The sequence below is a fragment of the Nycticebus coucang genome, chromosome 9 (genome assembly GCF_027406575.1).
Source record: "Nycticebus coucang isolate mNycCou1 chromosome 9, mNycCou1.pri, whole genome shotgun sequence".
NCBI lineage: Eukaryota > Metazoa > Chordata > Mammalia > Primates > Lorisidae > Nycticebus > Nycticebus coucang.
Genome location: NC_069788.1, coordinates 85,320,273 through 85,329,081, shown reverse-complemented (window position 1 = coordinate 85,329,081; position 8,809 = coordinate 85,320,273). Strand labels below are relative to the sequence as shown.

The 8,809-nt window shown below is 35.8% G+C and overlaps 1 non-coding gene across 1 annotated transcript; it reads right to left on the bottom strand.

Moving 5' to 3' along the window:
- Nucleotides 1–1,498: 1,498 nt before the first annotated feature.
- LOC128595267 (U1 spliceosomal RNA) lies at nucleotides 1,499–1,665 on the bottom strand. Its single transcript, XR_008382904.1, has one exon. It is a non-coding gene; the product is annotated as a U1 spliceosomal RNA (small nuclear RNA).
- Between the last annotated feature and the right edge of the window lie 7,144 nt (nucleotides 1,666–8,809).

Below are 8,809 nucleotides of genomic sequence, written 5' to 3'. Positions count from 1 at the left end.
AGAAATTATGCTGATTATACTTAAATTCCTTTATAAAAGTAAAGAAAAATACTTTAAATTTATTTAATAGGGCCACGTTTATGTACACATATATATATTTTTTATTGTTTTACCTCAACTAGACAATAACAAACATATTACAATAGAATGGAACTATAGACCAAAGTATCCCTCTTGATTGCAAACGAAGAAATGTCTTTTTGTTTTGTGAGACAGAGTCTTACTTTTTAACCCTGAGTAGAGTGCTGTGGTGTCATAGCTCACAGCCACCTCAAACTCCTGGGCTCAAGTGATCTTCTTGCCTCAGCCTCCCAAGTATCTGGGACTACAGGAGTCCGCCACAACTCCCAGCTATAAAAAAATTTCTTAACAAGATACTAACAAGTTGGTTCATACACATAAACATTCACACACATAGAAACACACATAAACATACATGTAATGCGATACACATAATGATGTATAATGCACACACATACACATGATATTCATAAGCATGACAAAATAAAATTTATCCAAGGAACACAAAATTGGTTAAACTCTAAAATCAGAGTGAAATTCATTATACTAAGTGATTAAAATTTTTAAAAATATGATTGTCATTAAAAATGGAAAAAACTTTGCCAAAATTCAAAACTCATTTAAAATAAAAATTGCCAGCAAACTGGGAAAGGAAATAATATGTTCAACTTGATAACAAGCTCTACAAAGCTAAGATCATAATTAATTATAAAATATTAAATATTTTCTTCTATAATAGGAAGTAAGGGAAAGATGCCTACTCTCACCACTTCCATTTAATAGGGTGTTAAATGTAATAGTCCGTGCGCTAAAGCAAGAAGAAGAAAGAAAAAGAATAAAAATGGGAAAAGAAATTACATTTGCAAACATCATAATGTACATAGAAAACTCTAAGGGTTATGAAAATTGTCTAAGATTAATAAAGGAATTCAGTGGGTTTCTATACAAGATTTAATTTAGTTCTATATATTAGCAAAAATGTTAGAAATCAAATAATAATAAATCAAAGTTATATTATTTCTAAATATGAAATAACTCAAGATAAACTTAACAAAAAACATATAAGACCTATACACTGAAAAAGCAATAAAATACTGCTGAGAAGTAAAAAAGATGTAAATAATCAGAAAACTGTACTATGTTTATGACAAGGTTAACTCTATCCAAATTGATTTATGTATTCAAAACAATTCCAAACAAATCCCAAAAGCCTACTTCGTAGAAATCGACAAGCTGCTTCTAAAATTTATGTGGAAACGCATAGTACCTAGAATAACCAACAAATTCTTTAAAAGAACACAACCAAATGACTGGTGCTATGTAATCTTAAAACTTGCTCTAAGATGGTGTGTTCTTGGCATAAGAGACATACTGAGCATTGGAACATAATGGATGTTTAAAAAATGTACCCAAACCTCTCTTCTCTGCTCCTTACTTCTCTACTATTACCTGGTTTAACTTCCAGATAACTTCCAGATAGGGGAAAGCACGAACGCAGTCCCCCACTACCACAAATTATGCTGTCACGTTTCCCACGTTTGAGGAAATCACAGGAGTCAGCACATCTGGAGTGCAATGGATAAGCCTTGCCCTGGGAAAACCACCTTCGTGATCATGGTATCTCCCCTGCCAGAGACAGAGTCTCACTTCATCGCTCTTGGTAGAGTGCAGTGGCATCACAGCTCACAGCAACCTCCAACTCCTGGACTTAGGCAATTCTCTTCCCTCAACTTCCCAAGTAGCTGGGACTATAGATGCCTGCCACAACACCAGGCTTTTTTTTGTTGCAGTGTGGCTGGGGCCAGGTTCAAATTCGCCACCCTCGGTATATGGGGCCAACGCCCCACCCACTGACTCACAGGAGCTGCCTGGGACTCAATTTCTTTATCCATAAAAAGAGAGAGAGAAAGAGAGAAGTACCAAAACAATTACTTGAAGAAAAATTCTGTTCCCAAGGGTAAGGAAATAAGTGAGTATCTACCAGAAAATGAAGATTTTTTCATACATGAAAATTAACTGAAAATGGATTTACATCTATATATGAAAGCTAAAATTAAAAATGCTCTAGAAGAAAACTTTATGACTTTGAGGTAGACAAATTTCCTAGAAGGAACACAAAATACATGAACTATAAATAAATCATTACTAAGTTCAACTTCATTATAACTAAAATCATTAGCTCTTTAAAAGGCACTGCTAAGAAAATGTAAACACAAACCACACACGAGGAGAAACTATGTTAAATATATGTATATATGTAATACATACATATACTCACCAAAAAAAAGATTTATTTCCAGAAAATACAAAGAACTCTTAAAATAAGAAAACAACCAATTTTTAAAACAAGTGAATTATTTGAACAGACACTTCACTAAAGAAGATAAACAAATTGCAAATAAGTACATGAAAAATTTTCAACTGAAAGTAAAATGACAGACACTATGAAGTGTTGGTAAGGATATGGTATAGCTAGAATTCTGAGATATTGCTGATGAGAATACAAAATGGTGTGACTGCTTTGAAAAAATAGTTATAATTTGGTATAACCTTAAAATTACTGTTACTATATGACTCAGAAATTCTCCTTCTAGTTATTTCCCCAAACTAAAGGAAAACATGTTTCCACAATAAACATGTACAGAAATGATGACAGCAAATTTATTCATAATAGCTCCAAACTGGGGTCATCCCAAATGTTCATCAACAAGTATATGAATAAGTAAATTATATTATACCCACACAAATATAGATATACAATGACATACTCCTCAGCAACAAAAAGGAGAAAGTTACTAAGACGTGCATCATTGTGGGAGAATTTTTAAAATCGTTTTGCTGAGCACAGGGAAATTAACAGAAAATTGTTTAAGGCCTGGGCTTTGTTCTCAGGAGCTTGAGTTCTAGTAGAGAAGAACAACTTGTAAACCAATAGAATAATTGTCCAAAATGGCAAGTATTAAAACTGATTTTCCTCATTGAGGAACATTTATAAGAAATCTACCAACTTGAACTGACATGACATTGGGCGTCAAAGAACAGGCACTTTTTCCGTGTAGACAGCAGATGTGTACGTGAAGCATCTTCAGTGGTGCCCGGCCCCTGCCCCCTCTTGCACATCCCTTCATATGCCTATTCCCATTGCTCTTAATGCTGCAGACATGCAAGATGCCAACATCTTTCCCACTTCCAGGCCCTCATACTCACTGCTCATTCACTATTCAATACACTTGTAACATGAGCTTATCATGAACTTTTACCTCTGTCTGAAATTGAATGGTCAGTAGAAGGTCCTGGTCTCATGCATCTGGCTCACATTCTACTGCAAGGAGACAGAAAAAGAAAGAAAGAAAAACAAGTAAGTAAGTAAAGCAAGAAAATTTCAGATAAGTATAAATGCTACAAAGAAAATTAAAACCAGGGTGAGGCTGGAACTGCATTGCCCAATATGGTAAGCATTAGCTCCATGTGCTTGTTGAGCACTTGAAAAGTGGACAGTCTGGTCGAAATGTGCAGTTGTGTAAAATACGCACCAGATTTCAAAGACTCAGGATGAAAAGCACACAAAATATTTTATGAATAATTTTATATTGATTACATGTTGAAATAATAACATTTTAGACATATGAGGTTAAGTAAAATAGATTTTTAAAAATTTGGTTCAGCTGCTTCTTTTTACTTTTTTTTAATATGGCTACCAGAAAAATTTAATTACCTATGTTGCTTGCATTTATAATATAGATGTTATAAATAATATATATACAGGACAGTACCTAGAAGAATGATCAGGAAAGATCTTTTATTCCCTCTGCAGGACCATATGTGCCCCTGGGCTGCTTCTGGTAGCTCCTGCCTATCCTTCAGATTTCATGCTCACAGGAGTAAATAATTCATTTTTTGTCTCTTCCATTGTCAGCAAACTGTGTGGAAGCAGGGAGAGTTGGAGGGTAGGGGCAGGCCAGAAGTTATGTGTGTACAGAGGTTTGGAAGCGGGAAGAGATTGGCATCCAAGGCCACGTGAATGTGAAACTACCTGGATAACACTGGGCAGGAGCCGTGGGGTCTGATGCAGAGGAGAGGACCCATCAGGGCACTATCATAGGACGATGACGCTGTGATGCAGCATCGCCTTCAGGGGAGGGATGGAATGATGGCTGGGAGACCCTGGAGGTTCCGATGACGTGCGTTGAACAATGACAGGTTCTTCTGCAACTGACACTCATTGAGCTTGGAAAATAGATGCTGGTCAGAGAGTTTATCTATAGAAGTTCAATGTGTTCAGACTGTACCTTAGAATCTGCTTTAATGAATTCTGTGCCTTAGAATCTGTCATTAATGCTGAATTGTCTAGAATAAAATAGCAAAGGCTAGAGTATTCTCTGTATCCTATGTGTTTCTGAAGGTTGAGATTATTCCACAATAAAAGTGAAATATGGATATAGATAGATAAAGGGATAATGAACAGACAGATAGATACCAAAGCTCTTCCAGAATGATAATTCTACCCTATGTGAGATGATCACGCCATATTATCATATGCTTTCCCACTTGATGCATTAGGTCCTCATTGATTTTTCATGCACAGTTTTCCTGGGGCCACTCACAAATGTAGAAATAATACAATAGACCTTAAAATATGTAAAATTATGTTCAGGTGCCATGCTCCTGCTATCACTCCCAACACTAGTGCACTTGAATCAATTATCTGTTATTCTTTTATGTTCATCTCTCCAACTGGGAAACATTTGTATCCCAATCACTAATGGGTTGACCCATTTTCTGATCAAATTTGTCTTACTTATGACACCATTAAGTAGAAAAAAAAAATCAACATCAAGGGTTTCACCTCCTTGCAATTTCCCACTCACATATTACAGAGTATTTATACTGAGCATCAGGAAAGGCTTACCCCAGAAGTACTGGCTCTTTAATACACACTGGAATTTCCAGAATGACATGATTTCATGACTTTTCAGTATTGGTTTAAAATAATTCACTCCCAGTGTCAAACACAGGAAAAGCATTTGGAAGCAGCAGCACCAAAATAAGTATGTTAGGCCATCCCTCTCCTTTCTAGAATCATAATCTGCTGTTTGCCTTTATCTAAGCAAGGAAAACCTCCTCACACAACGTTTAAAAATGTTCCATATTTCCCATCTCTATGTCTTTGCAGACACTTTTGCAGAACACTGGAAAATTGTATTGGCCCTGAAGTATATTAGAAAAAAAAAATATATGCTATTCATTCTGCACCGCTCCACCTAAATGTTGAGTATGCTCTTGAAAATTTTCCCTTTATAGGGAAATTATTAGTTGGCTTCAACTATGTATTTATAAAATGCTTGGTTCCATATCTAATGCAATGTTGTCAGATTTCGAAGTCACATGAGCATTACTGGAAGCACAGTCAATGTCATCTGGACTTGGGGAAGATTGCACAGGTTCAAACAATGGCTCATCACCCTCCAGCTGGGAGATCTCTGAAAGTTACCTGAATCTCCTCTGTGTTTCAGCAACTGAAAATGGGTACAGTGGTGTCAGCCTTACTGGTTCATTGTGGAAATGAAATTAATTAATAGTTTAATACCTGAAAAATAGGATGTGGCACATGGTGTTTATTAAGCATTTACATGCCTCTGTCCACCCTTTTCTTAGGAGATGTTTAAGTGTATGAGGCAAATCTGACACATCTCTGTCTCCTGTGTACCTAGCATTGTGTCAGGAACACATCTGATGATCATTAAGAGTAGGAGAGACTAACTTTTAAAAAATAAAAGAAAACACTGTTCTGTCATTTTCTATAATGACTGCTGTATGCCCCAAATCAAGGGAACAAATTATTACTTTTAAAAAGCACTTGCACATTGGAGCTTACTTTCTCTCACACTGCACTGGGGACCCTGAAATGACTCCCTGAGTGAGTCCAGACTGGCCTGCAGGAAGAAGAAAGGCCATATTGACAGAGCCAAGTCCCCAGATGGACTAGCCCTAGGCCCACAGCCTGCATGAAGGCTCTCTCCTGCATCCTTCAGCCAGCAACCCACCTGCCAGTTCACCAGGGCACGTGGTAAGATGAGCAGTCCAGACTGAAAAACACCCAGCTGAGTAGCACAATTGTGAATTACATATCGTTTTAAACCACTAAATCTGGGTCTGGTTTCTTACACAGCAAAGCTAAAAGCATGAACCTTTCCTTCTCAGTCAAATCCTGTGTAACTGAAACAGTTTCTAGGACACAACAGGCACTCAAAAAATATTTGTGTCAAGGGCCACATAGCTTAGCAGCTAAGAGACTTCTTAGCTATGACCCTGGGCCTGAGTTTCCTCATCTATGATTAATAATACCATCTCCTAGCATTGCTTTGAGAATTAAATGAGTTAATACATGTAAAGCATTGGAACAATGCCTAACACATACTAAGTACTCAACATATATCTGCTTGGAATGTTGTATGATATTTGAATTTTTATTACAAGGCAACTTATTTTGAAGTTGGGGATTTAAATAAAGAAAAATCACAACCAACATCAAAAATATCATTTACTTAGCACCTATTATGTGCTAGGCTCCGAACTATTTTTTATCCTAAACTTTTGTTGTGCATGTTTTTATCTATTAATCATACTTTTTGAGATATTATTTTTCCCCTTTTGCAATTTATAATAGCTGGGAAAAATATGAGAAAATTTTATTTGTTATGAAGAACTGGGAATCTCACTTTCATTGTACGTAGTACCTACAGTTCACCTTTATGGAGTCTGTGGAAAGATAATGGAATAACTACCTCTCAATTTGTATGTAAGTGGCCCTAGTGATTGATGTATAATATTTTTTCCATAGCATATTTGGCTTCTAGTTTGTGGTATAACATGCTGTAGTTGTTAGTGTGTGACTATATTTATTTACTTTTTTTGAAATTCAAAATTCTAGGAATAAACTGTTGTTTCTTTTTGTCCAGAACATGCCCATCCCTGACCTGACATTTCTGGGCTGTGCCAGCGAGGTAAGCTGGGAATTTGGAAGTGTGTTTTTATGTAGATCATATAAAGTTGAGATCTAAGTAACTTAACAATAGTGATACTACAGGCATTATGCTCCCTATGCAAATTTATGCAAATTAATGTAAATTTCCAAAGGCCCCTAGGCCATGGCCTCAAAGCATTCATGCTGTGGGCAAGCAGAATTTTGAAAAATAATGGAAAATGTGACTGAGTTGCAGAGTGTCAGTCCTGTAAACCTGATTCCTTAAAACTACTTTCTCCTAAGTACTTAGCACCTATAGCACCTATGGCATCCATACTTCACAGCACATCCCTAAGGAAGACATTATTTTCTTTTTTTAACTTGTGGAAACTGAGACCCAAAAAGTGACCTGACCAAGGTCACACAGCTGAAAGCAACTTATCTGCCCCATCTCTCTCAATGTGAATTTCTCCAAGCCAGCTTGACCTTCTACAATTTAATCCACATTTATAGTACATGGTAAAGTATCTTTGCCATAATACAAATTTGTTGATTAATTCATTCAATAAATATTTATTGAGCATTTATCCTGAGCTAGATAAATCACAATCAATGAGAAAATCAAACACACAAACACATTTGTATCTAGGAAATTTGTATTGCAATGTTACTTATAATAATAAAAAAGAAAAACTGCCTAAATGAGCAACAATAGAGACTTGGTAAAATAAATTGTGAAATATTCACAGCCTGGAATAACCTATAACCATTTTTGAAGAAGATCTAATGGTAGGAAGCAGAGGTCAGCACTTTCGGCCTGCCACTTATTATTATTATTATTATTTTGGATAAAGTTTTATTGGAACATAGCCATACTCATTTATTTATGGCTGCTTTCTACTGCAATGGTAGAGTTGAGTGTTTGGGACACAGGCCAAATAGCCCACAAGCCTGAAATATTTATTATCTTAGCCTTTACTGAAAAAGTTTGCCAACCCCTGATATAGAGAAATATTCATAAAATGATAAGTGAAAAGGCAGAAAAGAAATAGGCTTGCAGATGACTGCAATTCCATTCCAACTAGTGGAGATCAGCCTAATGTGCTCTTCAATTCAATGATGACTAACAAGTATGATTGATCTTGGGGCCCACCCACGGCCCTGCCACTTGGACATTGAGAACCTAGGGATGTGTCTAGTAGCTCTGGTTTCAAGCAATTCACACCTTAGTCAACCAGCATAAAATATTGATTAAGGGAAAGTGGAACTCATTTATGCCAAAGTCTTTGAAAGGGAAAAGAGCAGAAACTAGAAAATTACAAAGAACTCACTTTATCATATAAAATCTGAATTTCAACAACAGAATAAGGAGAAATCATAAAATCTAAATTAGAGGGGAATATTTTGTGTTCCTCTCTCAGAAAATAATAACCCAAGAGGACAAAAAAGATGAAAAATGAGATGATCAGAACTAAATACAATATGATAAAATGAGTGTTCACATATGTATATATATTGATGGTGAATACACACACACAAATAAATAACTCTATATAAATAACTGCATGTGTGTTGAAAATATTAAGGGAACTAGAATTAGAAGTGGACCTGGACATGTGACTGAATTCTGAAATCTCACAATCAAACTTGAATGAACAAGGAGTTACTTCTGATGGATGTGCAATAAAAAGTGATTTTTGAGTTCTGTTCCTGGTGAAGATATTGTGATCACTGTTGAAATGACAATTTAGACAATTATTTCAATTTATTTGATAAAGAAGTAGCAGATTTTGAGAAGATCAGCTCCAATTTTAGAAGTTTTCT